We start from the raw sequence: 22602 nt of genomic DNA on the forward strand, positions 1-22602 counted from the left end.
TTCAGCCTTTGGCCGATAATAATCATTCAGCACGACAAAGCTAAGTAGGTTGGCTTGCCCTTGGCATTTTTTTTATTGCATCATTAACCATGGCACCGCCGTGGGATTATAAGACTCGGCATCAGCATTAAAATTGTAATGAAATCATGATAATAAATGGTGATTGTATAAATAATGATGATGCGTATAATGATAACCATGACAATTATCAGAATAATTTTCAAAGCTGTCGTCAATATATCGTTTAGCATAATTGAGGATTGATGATAATCGTGCCTTTCAGAGTGCAACAACACCATTTGCTCTGGGCCTTTCACTTCTTAATGATGCATTAACTTACTAAAGAGGAACAGGTGTTAGAACTGGGTCATGCAATCATCAAAATTTGCTAATCTGAAATTGTGAGCTCTTAGTCATAGCTGCGATAGGGAAAGAATGGCTCGTGTTTGACACTTGATTGAGTTGGGCTTTGTGGGGGATAAAAGTAGGACGTGATGAACATAGCATTTATTCAGATCTGGAATTGTTTCTGTCCTGCCCCGTCGTGAGAGAATTACACTCAATTCTGTGCAAAGTCGGCTCAATTCAATCATACAGAATGTGTAGAGGGCTGTGTTGCCATTGGGTGCTGTGATTATGCCACAGCTCATTTAATCTCGCGGAATTTTGTCCACAAAGTGGGCACATTAAGAAGGAGCACGGGGGAATGCTAAAGAAAGTTGATATAGATTGGGTGTGGTGACATGAGATGTTCTGCCACATGCATGATATGTTCTGCCACATTTTCTGCCACATTTGCTGCCACAAAGTGGTGGATGTTCCACCACAAAAAAGTCTAGCCCTCCTGGAAAATAATTCACTTTGATGGAGTAAGGATGTGTGCACACAAGTGCACACACTTATACAAAAAAAAAAGATTTCCCGTCAAAAATAAAGATTCCCGTATATCCTTAAGATACTATCAGGGCAAGTGCCGTTAGCGAGCACACATGAAGGCCGGCACGGCGCATGAGGGGGTGGGTAGCCAGCACCACGCCCGGCCGACTTTGGTTCCCCAGTAGCGATTATGTTACACACTGCACCAAGTACTCATTTGAAACTGAGTCGACCTAGGGGAGGCCCAGGATCGGTTCAGATAATGATCGCTGATGTTGGCCATGAGTGGGAATCGAACTCGGGTTTGTAGCGCAGTACGATAACCGCTGCACCACCGCTCCCCACCACAACAGCAACTGCCATTCGCCACTAAGTGGCGGTGACGTCACCACGACGCTTGTGCCAGGCTATGTGTACGTTGAGGACACTTGAAGCATCGAACGCCCGCTGGCAGCAGGTCACGGGGAAGACCCAGGTGCCACGGGTCGACTGACTTAGATGACTGGCTGATGCACCATCTGTGCCCCCCTACTGTGCCAACTTGCTGTGCTTTAGCCTTCCTGTGCTACACTCGTTGTTGTGAGCATCACTCCTCCGCCCTCCATTGTTGTTGGAGGGCTTCTGCCTCCAACTGCCCAGTAGCATCCTTCACGAGCCTCCTCCACAGAGGCCGATCTTGACACCTCTAGTACCAGTCATCAGCATGTCCATTCAGCTCCACATCCTCCTGTACCACATCACTCCATATTTTCTCTAGCCCGTGCTGCGCCCATTTAGCCCCCTCGATCCGCCCGAACAAAAGCTGTTTAGGCATGCGGTGGCTGGGCATGCGGGCTACATGACCCAGCCAACGCAGCTTTGCCTGCCGGAGGAGCTCACCGATGAGCCTTTGTCCAGATCTTTAAAAGATTTGTGAGCTCCTCACACCACAATTAAGCCTGTTTAAACCCAGGATAGGTCGTAGGTAGGCCAGCCTAACAGATTCTAACCGGCGTTGATGTTCCATTAAGGGGGTCCACGTTTTGCAAGCATAGAGAAGGGATGAAATTATTGTGGCCAAGAAGACCTGAAGCTTCATGCAGAGCAACAGACCAGGTACCTTCAACACAGCGTTACGCAACCGATGAAAAGAAAATGCCGCTCGACTGATTCGGATTGAGACCTCTGCTGTCAAACTGGAGCCAGTCATGAGCACATTGCCCAGATATGGGAAACTCTCCACTCTCTCCACAACTGCCCTATCACCAATTGGGAGTTGTGGGGGTGGAGTGTCCGATGGTAAAAAATACCAAGAAAGGTGCTTAGTTTTGGTGGGGCTGATGGTAAGGCACCACCTATTAGTGGCAAGCTCCAGGTTCAGCAACAGTACCTCCAACTCCTCCTCTGAGTGAGCAGCAATTACCAGATCATAGGCATACATAACATGGTTGTCCAATAGGGAGCCATCCCTAGACCGCACCCGGGCATCCCATCCCATCTGGTACATTGTATCTATATCCGATGGAAATTCCTCCAGTACAGACATCGAAGGCTTCACGAACTACGTGGTCGAAATAGATATTAAATAATGTGGGAGCCAGAAGATATCCCTTTCGACCCCAAGGTGAACAGGGAATGGCTCCGAGTCCCGGCCACAGAGTTTTACCCGGGCCCGCTCACCATCAGGAACGTCCTTAATGATCGTGAGCAGAGGGTCAGGGACTCCAAAAGCATGAAGAGCCCAGGCCTACTGATAGTATCATAGGTCTTGACCAGGTCAATAAAGCAGAGATGTAGGTCTTGTTGGAATTCCCTACACCTCTGCTGTAGCAGAAAAACAGAAAATATGGCATCTGTGCAGGACCACCCTTTCCGGAAACCGCATTGGGGCTCCGCAAGCCTCTCCTCAGTATGCCTGGCAAGGCGATGTTGAATAATGCTTGCCCAGGACCTTTCCGGGCAGACTGAGGAGTGAGATGCCCCTGTAATAAGGGGGGCCACCAGGGCATCCTTCTAATCCTGCAGAACCCATCCAGTGTTCCAGACTGTTGTTATGATGTCATGTAGGGCAGTCTGTGCACAAATGCCATCATCACTCAGCATTTTGCTTAGGAGATAATCTCTGCCCAGTGCCTTTCCTGGTCTCATACTCTGGATCCCCTTCAGTACTTTCTCAACAGATGGCACCTCAGCCAGCCACTCACAGGGGGTTATTTATTCATCCAATATTTGAGGCACCGCAGACTCAGCAGGTACATCCCCGCATCTGCTGTTCCATCACTATATAGTCCAGCAAATGTTCTTGCTTGTACCCAGCATGCATCCATGATGTTGTGTGGATGTGCCGATGCCGGAACAGCGTGTTGGTAATTACAAGCCCATGGGCTGCACAAAAATCTAGCAACCTCCTACCATTGTTATTGAGCTGATCTGGCCTATGCCTTCCAATCACTCCAGACCAAGTGCCAGCATCATGATCAATTTGGGCATTGGAGTCGCCCAACAAGATGATTCTATCCCGAGGGTCCACTTTAGCTAGCACCTGTGACAGGTCATAGAAGTCATCTGACTCATCGGCATTGCCTGCATCCCTCCACGGATGTTCGTCTTCGATGGGGGCATAAGTAACCACGACCACCGCTCCTCGCCTTTGGTTGAAGGCGAGCCTAGAGTAGCCTGGGGCTTACAGCTTCCCACACCCCACTGCCACACTCCGACGCCCCCTTCATCCTTTTGCTCAGAAGGAGAGCCACTCCCTGTTGTTTGGCAGTCTCCTGCCCCGAGTAGAGGACTGTCCACTCCTCATGGTGGTAGGAGCCAGAGCCGGTCCACCGGACCTCCTAAATACCACAGAGATCCAGGCGGTACCAGTCCAGCTCCTGACAGAGGAGTGGCAGCCTCTTCTCCACAGTGAGCATTCGAACATTCCACATGGCCACCTGCAGTAGTTTTTGTTGTTTCTGGAGGAGTCCCGAGGGTAAGGATTCAGTCTTCTGGCTCCACCAAATGGGGTTTGGCCAGGAGACGTTATAGATGCCTGTACCCCCGGGGTCTCTGGCACAAGCTTAATTAAAGTTTTAAATCGTGGTTAAGTTGTAATTAATTGAAGGTGGAGGGGTTACCAGTCCCTCGCACCCATCCAGAGCCCCCGTCCAGAGCCCCCATTTGGCCGCTGTGGTGGTTACAAACGCCATGAGGGGAATGGCCAATCCAAATTGGCCCTCCCCCCATGACACTGCTCACCACAGCATTGCCGTCCGGGACCAACAAGGAGGTAGGGGGTTGTTTTTGCCGGACCCACCACATACACATATATACAAAGACAAAGATCCCCCGTATATCCTTAACATACTGTAGGGGCAAGTGCTATTAGCGAGCACCTATGAAGGCCAGAACGGTACACGAGGGGGTGGGTGGCCAGCACCACGCCCGACCGCCTTTGTCTCCCTAGTGGCAATGTTTACACACCGCACCAGGTACTCATTTGAGGCTGAGTCGACCTAGGGGAGGCCCAGGACCGGTTCAGATAATCATCACTGGTGTTGGCCATGAGCGGGAATCGAACCCGGGTCGTCGGGTTCATAGCGCAGAGCGCTAACCGCTACACTACCGCTCCCCACATATATACACACACATGTGTACACGCATGCACAACAATATGCAGATGCATAAGGGGTGCTGTTAGTGAGCAATCATGGTGACAGTAACAGCATTGTCACTGTCACCATCATCAACATCCAAGGCACAGAAAGCTGCAAAATGAGCAGTTTTGTTTTGTTATAAGTCGAAATAAATCGATTTTATTTTATTTGATAATGTTTAATTTGTATTATTTCATTATTTCCCTTCTACGTGACTTTACCGAAAGAACCAAGAATATGAAGTCGATAGTGGTTATCTTACGGAGATGGTCGTCCTCACCATAGGAATGTGGAATTTTCACAACTCATTCAGAGCTGTTAATGGATATAATTTCCAGGGATGCACAACCCTCTCCTATGCTGGATGGATACATTCTGAGTAGCTTCGCGAAGCACATTAGTGCACACAAACATGTACAGGAAACTTTTACAGTACAAAGTTGCATATCAAAATTGCTGGGGACCAAGCTATTGGCAGATATGTGAACAGGTCAGATTTGCAAGCATCGATAGAAAATGAGTTACACCATGCATAAATATTGCACTGGGAGTGAGTTTTAATTACTGGTCACGGCGGATATGTGACGGTCGGATATGCGATGTTGTCCCGTAAGTACATGCGTTCATGTGTTCGCTAAACAGATCAAGGTTTGACCAGTAATTTTTTTACCAGTGGTCGGGAAATGTGCTGCGTGGTCACCTCACCCTGCCTCTCTACTTTGCCCATTCTGATGTAGAGTGATGGCAATTTAGACAGCTTGTGAATAGCAACAATTCCTTTGGCGGAAATATTTCTGCTGGGGAAACTATCTGCCGCGACGAAACCCGAATACATGGCCCTGGTCGGTGAAACCGGGTGAAGCTACACCAATGTGCCTCGAGAGCAAATGAGTGAGGTGACTGCGGAGCATTGGCCAAGCTAACCTGAAGTCGGCACCGACCCTTCTGCCGTCTTGTGGCTCCCCAGGATCAGGGCAGGTGCTTGACGCGTGAGTGCTGCTCCTGTTTTTGCCTGCTGCAACGCACACCGCCGCACATGCACACGCGTGGCATGGAATTCAACAAGAGGGGAAACATATGCATGTGTATACAAAAGATGTACATTAAGATTCCGCCAGCGCTATTTACCTGCGCTGTGAAGAAGGGTCATTGCCCAAAATATTGCCGATTCATTATATATTGTCTTTGTATGTATGTGTGTATGTTGAACGTCTTTTGCACCATACATAGCCAACCGTGCTAATCAGAGGTGCAGAGAAGAACAATAAACTAAACATGAAAAGTAAAAATAAATGAGTTTTTTATTTATTTTAGATTTAAAAGTGCATCGCTCCAGCGGCTTCTGTTGGCGAGTGTTGTTTTTGTCACGTAGGCTTTCGCGACAAATATAATTCATAATACAGTTTTTGTGGTTAGATTGTGTAAGAATAAATTTGTTGTATATTGTGGATTTATTCTCCAACACACCGGTGGACTGAAGTAGTAACTAATTGGCGTGTTGTTTACGTGACGAACCTTAATTGCTGTGTCGGGTGGTGGAGGGTTACAACATATTTATACTTTCGCGATCCAACCCAAAAAACCTGTATTATTTATGTTTATTTTTGTATGTAGTCATCAGACTGAGTGGTACAGTGCTGATTTGGGAAATGGTGACATTAACCTCACTTCGAGGTCAAAGTGACCAGTGTGTATTCCAGTACTGGTATCTAAAAAGTCCACAGTGGTTGTCCTATGGAGAGCCTCGACCCCACCATAGGATAGCTGCGTTGTTTCCTATTGGCCCAGGGCTGTCAAAAAGAGATGAGTACTCCCCCCAAACTCGATTTAAGGGGAAACTGCTTTGACCTTTGACTAACGTGGTTGTACAATACTGCTCATTGGAAGCCCCAGCTCTGTGCTTTAATCGTATAATATTACATTACAATTAAAATTACGAGCGCAAGTGTGCGTGCTCTTTCAATATCTCATTCTCAAGCGTGATTACAGGTCCTCGCGTATAATTTGAGTGTTTTAAATAACTATTTATTTAAAACGCACGCCACTTTTACCAACATTATTGTCATTGGTTAACTACGCTTGTTTTAACTGCATTAAATAATCATTACAAGCCAGCAGTTAATTGGTCAAATCACGAAGCACTTATGCAGAATGCATTCATTTGCAAAGACACTCAAGAATAGATTTCGATTTAGAAAGCAATAAATGAAAGTGTGCTTTTCTCATCAAAGACAATGCAAGTGCAGGAGATATGCATCAAAGAAAAATCTAATCAAACGCATGCATGATAGCCACGTTGCATATTGCTCTCGTAAACCTGGACCTGTGGAGCTCAATAAGCTTCAGACCTTCCAATAATTGTGTTTGCATTAGGTACATCTACAAAGGGTACATGAGTATTGAACGCTGCCTCCAGCTTCCTTTCATCAGCTGTATATTAATTGCTAAATATGCGATTGAAATTAATTCTTCCTTCAAAATCAAATCTCTCATTTAGATCCAGCATATTAAATACTCCAGCAATAAATTCGGAGTGCATTGTGAATTACAAAACTCATTACACGTTAGACACACAGTGGAAATATTCACAAGGATGAGTTTGACAAACAGCAGAAAAAATATTGCACGGAAATTTATACTGATAAATCATCATGCAGTGATATTCAGGATGTTGCATACACCTTCACAACTAATTATATGTAATATAAGCAAATAACTAGACTGTTTTGCATTAAACAATTATTATTATTAATCTCATTGTGGTTTTAATCGAATTGTCAAATAACACTTTGGTGGAGTGGTAACCAATTGGGTCAATGATCTATCCACTGGGCCAATTGGCATTGGGTTCACGATAACGTTTGTTGGGAGAGATCACGTACATGTACTGTTTATGTGTCGTACACCCACCTCTACCCGACACAGACAATTAGTAAGGCTTGTCCCGTGAACAAAAATTGCTGATTAGTTTCTACTTCAGCACACCGGTGTGTTGGAGAGAGACCCACAACATTTACGAATTAAGTATGACGTTTATCTGGTGATTACATTGGGTTGACTATTTTATTTCTATTAACATTAACTGTAAAAAAAAGGGTTAAAAAAATGGTGAAATATTTATGCAATCTCTTTAAAAATTTTGAAATTGTGATTCAGTGGAAAAGTGTAACTTTCACAAGGAAATGATTACAAAATTACGAACAGATGAATGACAATACAATAAGCTCTGTTCCAACTAAAAGTGGCAATGCTTCTCAAAGAGCATACATGAGGATAATGAAACACTACAGATAGAGTAGAATGTGTCATCTTCCAAAGGAAATTATATATTTTTAATATGTAGTCCAATACGCTGATGATTAGTACGCAGAAACAATAATGAATACAGTAATAAAAAAAAGACAAAGATCTCCGTATAGCAAGACTATTGGGCCAATTGCTGTTAACGAGCATCTAAGAAGGCCAGAACGGTACACGAAGGGATGGGTGGTCAGCACCACGCCCGACGGCCTTTTGTCTCCCCAGTGGCGACGTTTACACACTGCACCAGTTACTTATTTGAGACTGAGTCAACCTAGGGGAGGCCCAGGATTAGTTCAGATAATCGTCACCGGTGTTGGCCATGAGCAGGAACCGAACACGGGTTTACCTGGTTTGTAGCACAACCCCGCTGACCACCACACTCCCGAGAAAATCTGATTGTGATATATTTGGCTATATAATATTTATAAAAGTACACCACACTGAAGCCATATTCCCACTGCGATTGTGTGACAGATGATTGAATTGTTCCTTGCTGTACAAGCTAATTACACATCATGCAAACTGACTTGATCTTCTTCCATAACAATCCACCAATGCCAAATTGGCATGTCAAACTTGACAAACCAAAACAAATATAATATTTTCATGGAAACCTTAAGCTGTGTTACAAGAGTCAACAAACAATGCTCTTGGTATACTGCATGCAACAACACATTACAAATTGTGATCAAATAAATTACATCTTCGTATGCAAATTTTATTTTTATCTGGTCATGGAAAAAAAATCTTCTTTGCGTGATGCAATGATTACATCTCTGTACATGATAGTGCTGGTACATACAATACATGACAATACAATTTGGATTCATATAGCGGCCAAATACAACAGCATCTCAATATTCTGAACTCAACATTGGGATTTGTTCATCACAAGGGGCAGGAATGCATATATAATGTATATATATTAGTCAGTCATAAGCTGAGGAGAAGAGGTAGGTATTGGGCTTGGAATTGAACAGAGTAATCAACAGCACGAATGAACATGGGTGCAGCATAGGAAGAGTTACCTCCGATAGGGCAGTAATTGACTGGAAGCTTCAACAGATTACCAAATTGGCATATACTGTACTCTACATAGCAATCATTGCCCACAACTGGGAAAGTTTAGCAGGACCTTCGTGAAAAAAAGTTACATGGGACTCAATTTCAATTTCCTGGGCAAATGAGCATCATACTTCATACTACTGTAGTGACATCGCGGATGTCACTGTGTGGTGTCGGCCCTAGAGGGGCACGGCGTGCGATGTACTCACATCGCGGACATCACGTATGTAGCGACATCGTGAATGTCACTGAGTAATGCCGGCTCTAGCAAGGCACGGTGTGCGATGCATTGTCATCGCGGACACCCCATAGGTGGGTGCAGTACCAGCCCTAGAGGGGGCTCGGTGAGCGCTGGGATAGTGCTCAGTGGCACCACGCGTGGTGTGCAGTGCTGACTCCTACAGGAGGGAGAATGTCAGCCATGGGATGAGGTTACCCTAGGCCATGGCACTCTGGTTGACCCTGGAAGGCACGTGACCAGTAAGATCTACACAGAGGCCCTGGGTGGGGGCTAGAGGGTGATCACATGTCAGGGTGAGATCCTACGGGAAGGGTCGAGAAACGACAAGAGGTTTTTCGAAGGTGGCCATGGCCAAGGGCGGGGCCAGCCATGACCCGGGAGCATATAAATTGGGTCCCACAGAAACCCGGGCTCAGCGTTGCTGTTGTCATCTGAAGAGCAAGAAGAAGTCATCCAACATGTGGATGAGGACCCAAGTCAGGGTCCTGGCCATTGTAGATACTTCCAGTAACTAGCGTAGTTAGCCTGGTGGTCCACCACCATAGGTTATCTGGTAAAGGGGCAGTAACCCCTTTGTGTTAATGTGTTGGTGTTAATAAATATGTGTTGCCTCTAAGAAGTACGTCTGCGACTCAGTTGAATCCACTACAACTGGTGTCAGAAGTGGCCAAACGCTATTTTACTTAGCTAGCTGTAGACTATGTCTACGCGCTGCAGACTACATACCGGGACGTCGGACGATGAAGACGAAGATCTCATCCCGCAAACAGTCCCGGAGGAGGGAGGTGAAGCATTGCCGGCGGAGCAGAGCACCGACCGGGCACGCGACTTCTCCACGCCAACAGGGAGGGTGCTCCAAGCTGCACATGGCCACCTCACAGAGCTCCTCCATGCCGTGGCATCCTTCCTCGTGGAGCTCCACATCACGGGGCCAGCGGTTGAAAAGGGAGCAATAGAGCCATGCGGCGACTAAGTTCCCGCCGCCATTTCCCACCAAGTGGAAACCTCCGTGGTGCAGCCCACACTGGCAGCTGCCATCTTCTCGGAAGAGCGGAGCGCGGGACCCGCCTAATTCGAAGTTGCATCGAAATCGCCGATGGACGTTCCATCTCTCCGGCGACGACTTCCCTTCGTGAAATAATTTACAGCTGCCGGGGGCGACTGGGTGGCCTTCAAGCGGCGGTTCCTGACGAATGCCGACTTGGCGGGGTGGACGGAGGCGCTAAGAGCGCTACCCGCCGTCCTTGATGATAACGCCCTGGTGGCATTCCTTATCATCCCACCGTTGGAGAGGGCCATGTTGACTTAAGCCTTCGACCAAATGGCGGCCATTTACGAGCCGCCATCCAACGTGTGCCACAAGTTAGCTACACGAAAGATAGGGGAAACCGAGACACCCCTTGCCTTCCGTAGCACACTTTTGGTGCTAGCGAAGACTGCCTTTCCAAGAGTGGACCACGACTGATTTGACTCGTTGGTCCTTGAGAGACTTCTGGCTTTGGCTAAGGACCTCACCATCATTCTGCCAGGTCTAGACGACAACGATCTTTCATCCATCAGGGTTGCGAAATGCATTCAGGCTCATCAGCTCCTGCAATGGCACAAGGGTTGGTGGCGTGTTCCACGTCCCGTGAGGGGCCGGATACACCTGAAGACGTGGAGCCTGTCCCAGCCTGAGCATCGACCCAGAGTGGAGGCGGGCAAGGGGACGGGAGCAGCCCCGTCGTGTGCTACATCTGCAGCCTGCCGGGACACGTCTTGTTGGGCTGCCACGTACCACGATGACGCCTCCCCGGACCACCGCCATCATCTGCCCGACCGTTCTTCGCTCCACTGCACCCTAAGGTGAGTCACAACACATTCCACACTTGGCCCCTGAATCCACCTCACCCATCTCTCGCGTTCGGGTTTCATTCTGGTCGCGCCTCGGGGCAGGACAATTTTTATGTTGATCGGGCCGGCCGGACGCTCCGACTGGGTCAGTGGTCAGAGCTGGCCCATGGAGTGATGGCCACGACCGCAGGTTCATCCGCTGTTATTGAACATATAGAAGGGGTGGAAATTAGGATGCTCGTTGACACCGGTGCATCAGCGACCATAATTTCAGATATTATTTATAACATCTTACCTCCTAAATGTCGTTCCTTATGCCCTTTCGAAGCTTCGTGCTTCGCTGCAAACGGCGGCTCATTGGGCATTATTGGGAAAATAACAGTGGAGGTGTGCATTGCGGATGTTAAATTGACAGGACAGGTTCTTGTTTCAATTTCCCTTGCTATTCCTTGCTTGCTCGGGACTGTTTTTTGGGAAGAATGCCCCTGCAAATTTTGATTGACCAGGGATGCTTGGAATTACCATCCGGCCGTCAAATGGCATTTTTGCCTATACCCACCCGCTTATACACGGCTAATGCTACCGTGCAAGCACTTGTGTGTAGGACGGTGAGGATTCCCCCTGGCACACAAATGTTGGTTCCCCTTCGATTGTGGAAGCCACTAGACTGGGGGGCGACGGCGGGAGCAATTCACTTGAGTGCTGCTAATAAAGTCAGTTGTGGTTTCACGTTGGTTGGGGCGCAGACGTTGGTATCGAAGGACTAGGAGCCCTTCATTCAGGTCCTTAATGCAGGGTTAGACATGTCGGTCATCCAGGAAAGTACCGTGCTAGGTCATGCATCGCCAGCGCTTCCTGAGGGAAGCATTGTGGGCAATGTGGGTGCCACGACGAATACGCGGCCACACCAGAAACCTGATGAGGGATGGATAAAGAAGCTTTGTTCCGAGAATGCGGATTTGTCCGAGGCCCAGAGGGGGAAGCTGCGGGCGTTTTTGCGCGACTTTTTGGATGTTTTTAGTAAGAGAAATTTGATATTGGACGCACTACCCTTTTGAGTCATCACATTGATATGGGCGATGCTGCTCGAATCTGGCAGAATCCCTACCGGCTGAGCCCTGCGGAAAAAGAACACGTTCGGCTGGCAGTTGACGAAATGTTAGCCGCGGGGAGCACCGATTGTTCTTGTTAAAAAGCACAATGGTAGATTACGCTTTTGTTTTGACTTCCGTAAGCTTAAAAGTCTCTGTCACTGATACGTACCCTTTACCTCGAATGGATGACTCACTGGATGATCTAGCTGGAGCATGGTTCTTTTCCACTCTTGATCTCCTATCCGGGTTCTGGCAGTTGCCACTAGACGAAGCCTCTAAGCCCGAGACAGCCTTTCGTACACCGCAAGGCTTGTTCAAATTCAATCGGCTTCCGATGAGTCTTCATTCCGCGCTGGCCACGTTCCAGCGATTAATGGAACTGGTCCTGGTTGGTCTCCAGTGGGACTCTTGCTTGATATACCTCGACGATGTGAGAGTTTTCAGCCGTATATTTGACAAACACCTGGAATAGCTACGCGCTGTCTTTCTCAAAATGTGTGTGGCCAACCTGAAATTTAAACGGTAGAAATGTCACTTCCCCCAGAAATCGGTTCGGTATCTTGGCCACATAGTAAGTGAATGGGGTATTGTGACTGACCCGGACAAAACCGCGTGTGTTCGAACTTGGCCGACCCCCTTGTCGGTGGGGGAGGTACGCAGCTTCATAGGATTTGCGTCCTATTACCGCCATTTTGTCCCAGGGTTTGCTACCATCGCTAAGCCTCTCCATGCCTTGATGGCTAAGAGTCATTAATTCCATTGGGGGGAGAAGGAGGGCGCATTTTTTGCACTCCGGGATTGCTTGGTGAACGCTGCTCCCCTCTTCTAACCCGATTTTTCGTTGCCGTTTGTCCTTGATACAGACGCTAGTAACACCAGAATCGGAACTGTTTTGTCCCAAATTGTCAATGGCGTCGAGAGCGTTGTCGCATATGGCAGCAGGGTGCTGTCTCCGGCCGAACAACTGTATTGTGTCACACGCTGGGAACTCTTGGCCATTGTGGTTTTTGTACAACAGTATCGTCCCTAATCTTGATTTTAAGCTTTCGTGAATGAAAAAATTCATACTCTTTGGTTCTTTCGGTAAAGTCGTTGCTACGGGGATAATTTCCACACAACTCAGACATGACTTCAACCGAGAAGATGGATGCAAAATTTATCAATCTTTGGAAGGACGTTGATCAACCAGGTATAGTGTTAACTGTTGTGTTGGCCGACTCTCTGAGTTGCACAACATTTCTAAGTTTGGTTAGTTTGATATCTTTTTTCTTTTTTCTCTCTATCACCTTTTTCCCTCTGTAAATTTCATCCCCACCCTCTCGCCCATTACGGCAGCCCCCCCCCTCGGATTAGCCAAGGGCACCCACCCCTACCCTCTGTGCGATTACATTTATTTGCAAATTTCATCCCTAGTCCCGCCCACTTACCCTTGGGTTGTACCCACCACAAATGTATATAACCTTTGGTTGCAGTAGCTCTCTCGCTACATTTCCTCCTCAGCAGTCCGCCTGCTGTATTGTTTTACCTGATGATGATGGCTTGTGCTGCTATCGAAATGTCGTGATCTATTAGTTATTTTTTCTATTTACGTGACTTTACCGAAAAAACCAAAGAGTATAGTATCGTCCCTCTTTGTATGGCATACACTTTGAAGTGCGCTCTGACCACGCAGCACAACAGTACGCGCTGCGTGTTGACCAGCCATCTGGCCAACTTTCACGTGGGTTGGAGGTCCTCCAGGATTACTCCTTTAAGGTTACCTATCACTAGGGCTCCCGTCACACGAATGCTGATGTTCTGTCGCGATTACCAACGAGCAGCAGGTGTGCCTGCTTTTCGGGCTCCGGTCACTGTAAGCCAGTCGCCGAGCCCTGCCCCCTCCCCTCGCGGTGTCGGCCGATGTGGTAACATCTGAATTGTCCGAGGGTTCGGCGGCACGTGACGCTGTCATTAGGTTGGACCACTCAGAATGGGGGCGCCTCCAGGTGGAGGACGCTTCCCTGCTTAAATTGTGATACCGTATCAGAGAGCCTGAGGGGGGCGCAGATCAATGGGGTATCGCCTCTGTCAATCTTAGAGGCGGACTGCTCATGCATTGGGACGGAGGGTTGCGCCAATACAACATGGTTTGTCCACTGCCCTGCAGGGCAAGGTCACGTGGGCAGTACACGAGCGCTTGTTGCACCTAGCAGAGGTGTGGACTCGAGTCATGTGACTTGAACTCGAGTCAGACTCGAGTCATGAATTTGATGACTTCAGACTCGACTCGGCAAAATGTACAAAGACTTGCAACTCGACTTGGACTTGCATAACAATGACTTTGTCCCACCTCTGAGGTGTGGACTCGAGTCATGTGACTTGGACTCGAGTCAGACTCGAGTCATGAATTTGATGACTTCAGACTCGGCTTGGACTTGCATAACAATGACTTTGTCCCACCTCTGAGGTGTGGACTCGAGTCATGTGACTTGGACTCGAGTCAGACTCGAGTCATGAATTTGATGACTTCAGACTCGACTTGGACTTGCATAACAATGACTTTGTCCCACCTCTGAGGTGTGGACTCGAGTCATGTGAGTTGGACTCGAGTCAGACTCGAGTCATGAATTTGATGACTTCAGACTCGAATTGGACTTGCATAACAATGACTTTGTCCCACCTCTGAGGTGTGGACTCGAGTCATGTGACTTGGACTCGAGTCAGACTCGAGTCATGAATTTGATGACTTCAGACTCGACTTGGACTTGCATAACAATGACTTTGTCCCACCTCTGGCACCTAGGTGTGCATAAGACACTGACCACACTTAAAATAGACTTCTTCTGGCCTGGCATCGCTGAGGATGTCGCTAATTTGTTTAAAGGGTGTGTGCAGTGCGCACGGTGGAAGCCGCCGGCGAAGCCCTGTTGTTCACCATTACAATCGATTCAGATTTCCTGCGGGAGAGGAAAACCCATCGAACTGGCTGCCTGCTCTTCGTGAGGAGCCGGGCTCGACGGGACATTGGCATTTCCTCCCCGGGACCTCCAGGGAGAGCGAATCCACCTCCCTTGGAGGCTTGGCCACGAGGACTTGTTCAAAAACTCTTCGGGTTTCGCGATCCCCACGCACACACAGTCCCACTCCCTCAGTTGGTTGTCACACTCGGTAAGCCGCATTGGCTATTGGCTGAACCTAACCCTTATTGTGATTGGGGGTGTTGATACATGGTGAGGGTGGGAAATGTTGGTGATTAAGGGGATTCTGAGTGTTCGCGGTTCACTGCACTGGTTTTTTTCTCGTGTTGTTCTGTACTCACACCCTGTTTCCCGTTGTTAATGTGCATTTGTAGGTAGTGTAAATATTGTATAGGTGGGTTTGGGTATTTAATTGGTAATTGTTGTTGTTACTTGTTGAGGCACACATAGCGTTTAATCACTTTTTACTCACTTTCTTTTTATCGCCTTACTCAGTTCGTTTTAAGGGGGAATTGACAGCTAGGACGGCAGAGTTCTACGAAGCGGGGGGGGGGGGAGTGATGTAATGACATCGCGGATGTCACTGTGTGGTGTCGGCTCTAGAGGGGCATGGCGTGTAATGCACTCACATCGCGGACATCACGTATGTAGCGACATCGTGAATGTCACTGAGTAATGCCGGCTCTAGCGAGGTACGGCATGTGATGCATTGTCATCGTGGACACCCCGTAGGTGGGTGCAGTACCAGCCCTAGAGGGGGCTCGGTGAGCGCTGGGATAGCACTCAGTGGCACCACGCGTGGCGTGCAGTGCTGACTCATACAGGAGGGATAGTATCAGCCATGGGATGAGGTTATCCTAGGCCATGGCACTCTGGTTGACCCTGGAAGGCACTGACAAGTAAGATCTACATAGCGGCCCTGAGTGGGGGCTAGGGGGTGGTCACGTGTCAGGGTGAGATCCTACGGGAAGGATCGGGAAACGACAAGATGTTTTTGGAAGGTGGTCGTGGCCAAGGGTGGGGCCAGCTACGACCCGGGAGCAGGTAATCCGGGTCCCCACAGGGACCGGGGCTCAGCGTTGCTGTTGTCATCTGAAGATCTACAATCTACGTTCTACATCCAAGAAGAAGTCACCAACACGTGGACGAGAACCCAAGGCAGGGTCCTGTCTGTTGTAGCTACTTGCAGTAACTAGAGTAGTTAGCCTGGTGGTCCACCACTATAGGTTATCTGGTAAAAGGGTAGTAATCCCTTTGTGTTAATGTGGTGGTGTTAATAAATATGTGTTGCCTCTAAGAAGTACGTCTGCGACTCAGTTGAATCCACTTCACTACCGTTAAACATAGTCTATGCCTCGCGTTTCCTGGCTGGTTGCTGGCTGTGCTCCACTCCACACCAACAATAACTCTGTTGTTAGTGGTTGCAGGCCATTGCTACCGAACGTAGCTGGGTCACTGGCTAAACGGATTTTCCGCAGAGGAAATAAACGTTGAGTTAAATTGAAACGACGGAAGAAGTTTGGAAGACATCTAATAGATAGTAACACCGAAGAGGTGGGAGTAATGAATGCAGTGCTCAGAGTAAAGCATTGTTAGAAGAGTATAAAAATGACGGTTGTCTCTTATTTCCCATTTGCAGAGCAACGGGTGTTCTCTACGAGTTACAATAAAATAAACTAACAAACGGCCTAGATTTATGGAGCGGAGAATGCATCTGATCTCGCCAGGCCTCGAGAAAACTAAGGGATGAGCCTGGATAGCGCTTGACTACTGTGCATAAAACAGATAAGGGAGAAATTGTAGGCAGTAGAGGGCAGTGCTGTACTCCCCCCACCCCCTACTATCACCAATCAACTGTGACCAGCATGGTGAAGTATCAGAATCTGAATATTTATTTATACTACAGGAGGAATCCGATGAGCTACAAAGCTTTTTTTACAGACGTCCAGTATGGTCAATTATCCCTCACTGCCTACACAGTGTGCATGAAGCCCTGATCCAGCAGTAGATTTCACAATCTGGCTTTACAGATACGCGTGAAAATGCATGAAGTCAAACAAGTCACCTTCACAGTAGCAGTAGAATGTTTACATTGAGGCATGGTTACATTGTCAAGAACGATGGCGGATGCAACATGTAGACTGAGCGTGGTCATGAAAGCAAATGTAAAAAAATATCTCCAAACAACTATTGTTTGTACAAAGGTTTTATATGAATAACAGAGTGCATACTTACTCATAGAATACTTGGCTTTGTCTTTGACTTGAGTGACCTTTCCACCTTTAGTCCTCAGATCTATAGCTCTCTTCACTGCACACAGGAAAACACAAGCATGAATGCAAATTAATAAGCAACCAAATTGAGTTACGATCATATCATTACATCAGCTGAATGAAAAACAGCACAATGTTATGCTGGAATTCATGAATAGATTTTAAAAAATCAAACCATTGAGCTGTATTTTTTTATAATGATGAAACAATTTATTAACAATCATCATCCATGGTGATGAGATGTAAATGGCTAACCCAAGTTTATCCAAAGTTATATTTTCAATATAAGATTTGTCCTTTGAGATGTACCTGCACAATATAGATTTTTTTTCTAATTTAGTTTCACCTAAAGGAAATTGGACATAAAATGTGCACACGTACAGACACGGAGGTTTGTGTGGCAGGATAAAGATTCCTGCTGAGAAAATCAGATGCCTTCTCGGGAAATGTGCAATTAATTGTCAACATTAAGTTAAAAGCAACTGAATTATACGTGGCATGCGCTCACTGTCAACTCGGTTTAGACCAACTTAACTTACATGGTTTCCATGGGCATGACGGCTTTGAGCGAGATTCAGCGAGGCTAACGTCAACTCTTGGTCGCGTCCTGGCTCACGCGCAAAGTCGCATCCCCCCTACTTCACCCCTCGCAGAACATGGAATAATCCAAATTAGATGCCCTACATCAGTGGAGGAGTGTACTCGCTTGAGAAATTACCATCTTGTGCGGGGGGGGGGGGGGCGTAGGAAGTATTGGCCTGTCTGCGTCGGGCCTGGAACTAGGGTTGCCACCTGGTTCTGGTTTTCCCTGGATTGTCCTCTTTTGGGGTAGCTATCCTGGGAAATTTCTATGTATATCCGGAACATTAACGGTCCCCATTTTTTTTTATCAGTTACGAGACAATACAGCTCTGAAAACAACATATTTAAACGAACTCTAGCGCTTACCATCTGCTACTGTGATTTATTATTATTTTTGATCCACGATGAGTCCTGGTTTATTGTTTAGCCTGGGAGGTGGCAACCGTACGTGGAACCCATGTAAACGCTGCACAAAGTCGAGCAACTCAGCGGCGTGGGGAGCACTTACTTTTGGGTGACGGTACGGCCGGCCGAGTTGCTCGACCTGTTAAGCAAATTTTGGGTGGTTACTTATAATGTCACGCACCATGGAAATCATTCATAGTTGTACCGACACTCACTAACACCAATTTGACATACGGAGTAACCAAAGGGAGGTTAAAAAAAGCCTCATGCCGGCACCGTGGATTATCTTTTGGCATTTTGTTTGTTTCACGTCTGTTCGCTACTGAAATGCTTCAGGTGTCATGCATGGCGTCTTAAAAAAAGTGACTACATTTATTTTTAGGTGAATGAATGAGTAAAGCAAGTGATTCCATAGGCAATAAAACAGACACACTGTCACGTGAATTCCAACAACAATGTGATGTTTGGACAACAATTTCGGTGACCACTTTTTGTGACATTTTGGGAAAAAATCAAATACAAGGATAACGACACAAACATGAGAACATTGTGAAGTACAAGATTATATTCTATGGAAACATAAAAGCAATAGCCATGCAAACAAGAAGATATTAAAAAATGACATTGTTCTAGTACACATAAAGTTCAATAACTGCAATAATTCGCTCAATTTCGTTCTACCAATCAACATTTTTATGCAATTATGTAAAAGAATTACACTTAACTAACTTAATTACACAATTTAACTGTTACTTCTTTAATAGTAAGAAGACAAAGTTTTAAGGTATAATTTTTGCAAGCATTCACATTGATACAAAGTCATTTAGAATACAATGAGCATTACGGACATCGCATGCCACACTTTGGCAGTGCCTCTTCCTTAGAGAGTATCGACCTTTCCTTCTCAGAAGTCAAGGTGTTCGATTTTAAATCTGTCGAACAGCCATCCATATCAAAAATGTGTGAGAAACAAACAAAATAGCTACACTGGATGCCCTTAACACCGAGACAAGCCTAAATCATGCTTGTAGATGCCGTCAGAAAAGTTTTGAAATGGAAAAAAAATGTGTATTAATCAGGTCTATTAAATTCCAGAAAACGGTTTATTTATATCTTCATCAAAATGTGAAAGTGACTCACTTTGATGAATTTAAAATAGCGTAAGCATAGTTTGGTCAACTATATACTTGTCAAGGTAATTTACAAAGTTTATAATCACTGACCTACATGTATGGGTTGCTCTGACATCTAATGAAATGTCCATTATACACGTGTCACAATGTCTGCGTATTAAAATGTACTGTATTCATTTATACAAAAAAAATCGTGGAAAGCATTTGTCAAAAAGGCAGACACACATATATATATAAAATATATAGCTCTGTACCCACTCATTTAGCATGCCGTCATAAAAATGCAATAACTGAGCCACTTACAGTTTTTATGTTTTTCCTTAATATTTATCTTTAACTGGCCCTACTTTGTTCTTAGTATCATAGTCCCTTTCATATGTCTCATTAGTGTGTCTTGGTTTGACTCTGAGCCTCAGGCATTTCCCACTAAACCATAATGATATTAAAAGTCCCATTGGGTAAGATGATGCATAGTCTCCTTTGGTCCATGTACGGTAAGACTTAGTGTGGTTGAATTAACCTGACATGAGAAAAAAAAGTCTGCGATCATTAGCCAAGCCCCTTTTGAAGTTCACACATTGCTGCTGTTTGAAAGCAATGGGCAAGTGGACAGTGATATTAAGGTAAAAAAAAAGAAATCGTATTCCTGTAAAGACGTTCTGCTGCACAAACATAATTTGGTTGCAAAGCTCGTTTCATTTATATAACCAGAAACATGTGTTTGTTATCGCTTCAATTCGCTGAAGAGCATTTAGAAGCAAAATGTTATATTTCCACAGCATTGTATGGAACGCAACCCTTTACGTCATATAAGTCTCTGCCACCATTATCGTCTAGAAATGAACACACAGTAGTACATCTAAACAAATATTCCTCCCAGCTTAATACGCCATTGACTGTGTACTTATCCGTGGCACACTATATTGATATCCTCATGTCTTAGGGTCCACGGCAGTATCATATTAAGATTGTTTTACATTCATAACTCTCCATGGATTCATGTCCAAAAAGTCCTATTTAGCACGGAGAGCATTAGGGTCAATGTTGATTGTTTACAAGCTCATTCCACAGACAACCCGGCTGACTGAACCAAGCTCCCCAGGAAATAATCCATAAAATGCTTTCTGAGAATCATTCATCCAGCACCACAGTGGCATTTCAAGCTTAATCTCCCCGTGTATTTTCAGCAGAATGCATCAAGGTCCATATGGCTTACTTTAAGTTGGGAAATTCACGTCGTGGCTTAAGAGATTAGCAGACTGATAGCCTCATAAATAACCCCGATTGCATTTCTTAATTGTGAGCTTTCTCCGGTCCTCGAAGCACAATAATAATTAGTTTAAATTGTAATACCCAGAGGTGCATCTGCAGCATTCTCATGACAAGAATAAGGTGCGCAGGTAAAGTGAAATTTATTATAATAATATAAAATAACAACAACATACCTTGGTATTGTGCAGTAAAACCTCGCAGAGAGTTGTTGCTGTTGGACACAAAGTGAAGACGAAGCCAGTTCTTGCTGCTGATCATGGGAGAAGGCAGGCCCACTCCTGTCAACCTGTGGGAAACACAATAAAAGAATAGCGAAATGAGTGAACAAAGATGTTTGGGTATATACGATGGCTTTTGGATAATTCGCAGATCGCGGTCAGTCCTTGTTCTAATATTCACTTGAAATTAAGTGGAAACATGGACACACACAACGCACATTCGATGCCATCCTGTACATGCAATAAGTCTAGAATATTGCCTGTGCATGAATTTGGATGAAACCTCACATAGCACTGCCATTATGAACAGCAATGACATTTTAGCTCCCTGATTGCACAATGATAGCATCTCTAAATCTAAGTTCTGCACAATTAACTCTACCAAATGAAACTTTAATTCACCTTCAAAACCTAAAACTATATGTTGTCTACGATCCGCCATACCCAACTTTTTAGATCTTACAATGCATCTCTCAGCCTGAAGAAGCATTTCCATCACATAACCTACACTGTTGATTGCCCATATTGACACTTTTGCTGTGCATTTTCGGCATTCCTGTAGACTCATACCTCTTTAAGAACCACCACGGTGGTGAGATGTTAACTCCATCGCCTGCTATGCACGCGGTCGTGGGTTCGACCCCAACCCTGACGCCTGCTGTATATTTGGAGTTTGCATGTCTTCTTTCTCCCTGTGGTTGTGTGCATTTTTCTCCGGGTCTTCCGGTTTTTCCCTCCACATTTAGAATCAACATGCGTTTTGATTATTTGGCTACTATATATGTGCACGCGATAAGCCACTTTGTTGAGCTATAATTTGTGACACGTAGGTCGCTTCTGCAAAAGAACTATATAGCTCAGTGGGCCTTACCTCGTGAAAAAAAGTTTAAATAAAATACTTTAATGTCCAAACTGAACTAAATACATATTTGGTTACAGAGCTGAAATAGATTGGAAGAATGTTGGCGATGAAATTCACAACCACGTTTGGAAGGCTCGCAATACATCTTATCATTCAGCTCTGGCAAAGTCGAATCAGACTTTATTCTGGTCGCTCTATTCTCTTAACAACTCTCCATCAATGTATCTATGACCACACGGTTGGCTGAGTATGGTGCGAATTAAGTTCTACATAAATACGTACAAAATATGGTTTCCATAATTACAATGACACTGCTCTCCGATACATGGAATATTACCTTCTTGTATTTTCAGACCACGCAAACTCGATTAACTTTGAGCACTTCCATATACTCTATGCTGGCATATCAAGCAAATATATCTCCTGGTTTAGCTCTCCGTTAAATTCCACTCGTCGTGGCGAGCAGAATAAAATTCAAGTGGATGTGACACTGCCAAAACTGAATTCCTCTCATTTGACAAAAACACTACGTCTGAAAGTGCACCTCTTAAGTTCTGAGATCACAACGGCAAAAGGTGTGTGCAACTTTCGAGAAATTATTGATCCTGAGCTCCCGTTCTCTTTAATCATCTTGAAGCTTTGCAGGAACCTCCTACCTCCACTTACTCAACATCTACCACATCTCCTACTTCCTTGCAACCAGCAGCTTCTAACACGCCCATCAACGTCTTAATCTCACCTCGTCGCATCCAACGCAACGCTCCTCTATTGCCTTCTCACACTTTTTCCCCTATGCCAGTGCTGGCCTTTTCACTTGCATCCATAAACATGATGACATCACCTCTCCACTGGCTACTAACATAGTCTT

General features: G+C 45.8%; 1 pseudogene; it reads right to left on the bottom strand.

The window, feature by feature from the left end:
* The window catches only part of LOC133344243 (CUB and sushi domain-containing protein 3-like), a 435165-nt pseudogene that overhangs the window by 187527 nt on the left and 225036 nt on the right, over window positions 1-22602 (bottom strand).

This window comes from Lethenteron reissneri, chromosome 19, assembly GCF_015708825.2.
Source record: "Lethenteron reissneri isolate LAM-NWPU_2019-01 chromosome 19, ASM1570882v1, whole genome shotgun sequence".
In the NCBI taxonomy this organism is placed as follows: Eukaryota; Metazoa; Chordata; class Hyperoartia; order Petromyzontiformes; family Petromyzontidae; genus Lethenteron; species Lethenteron reissneri.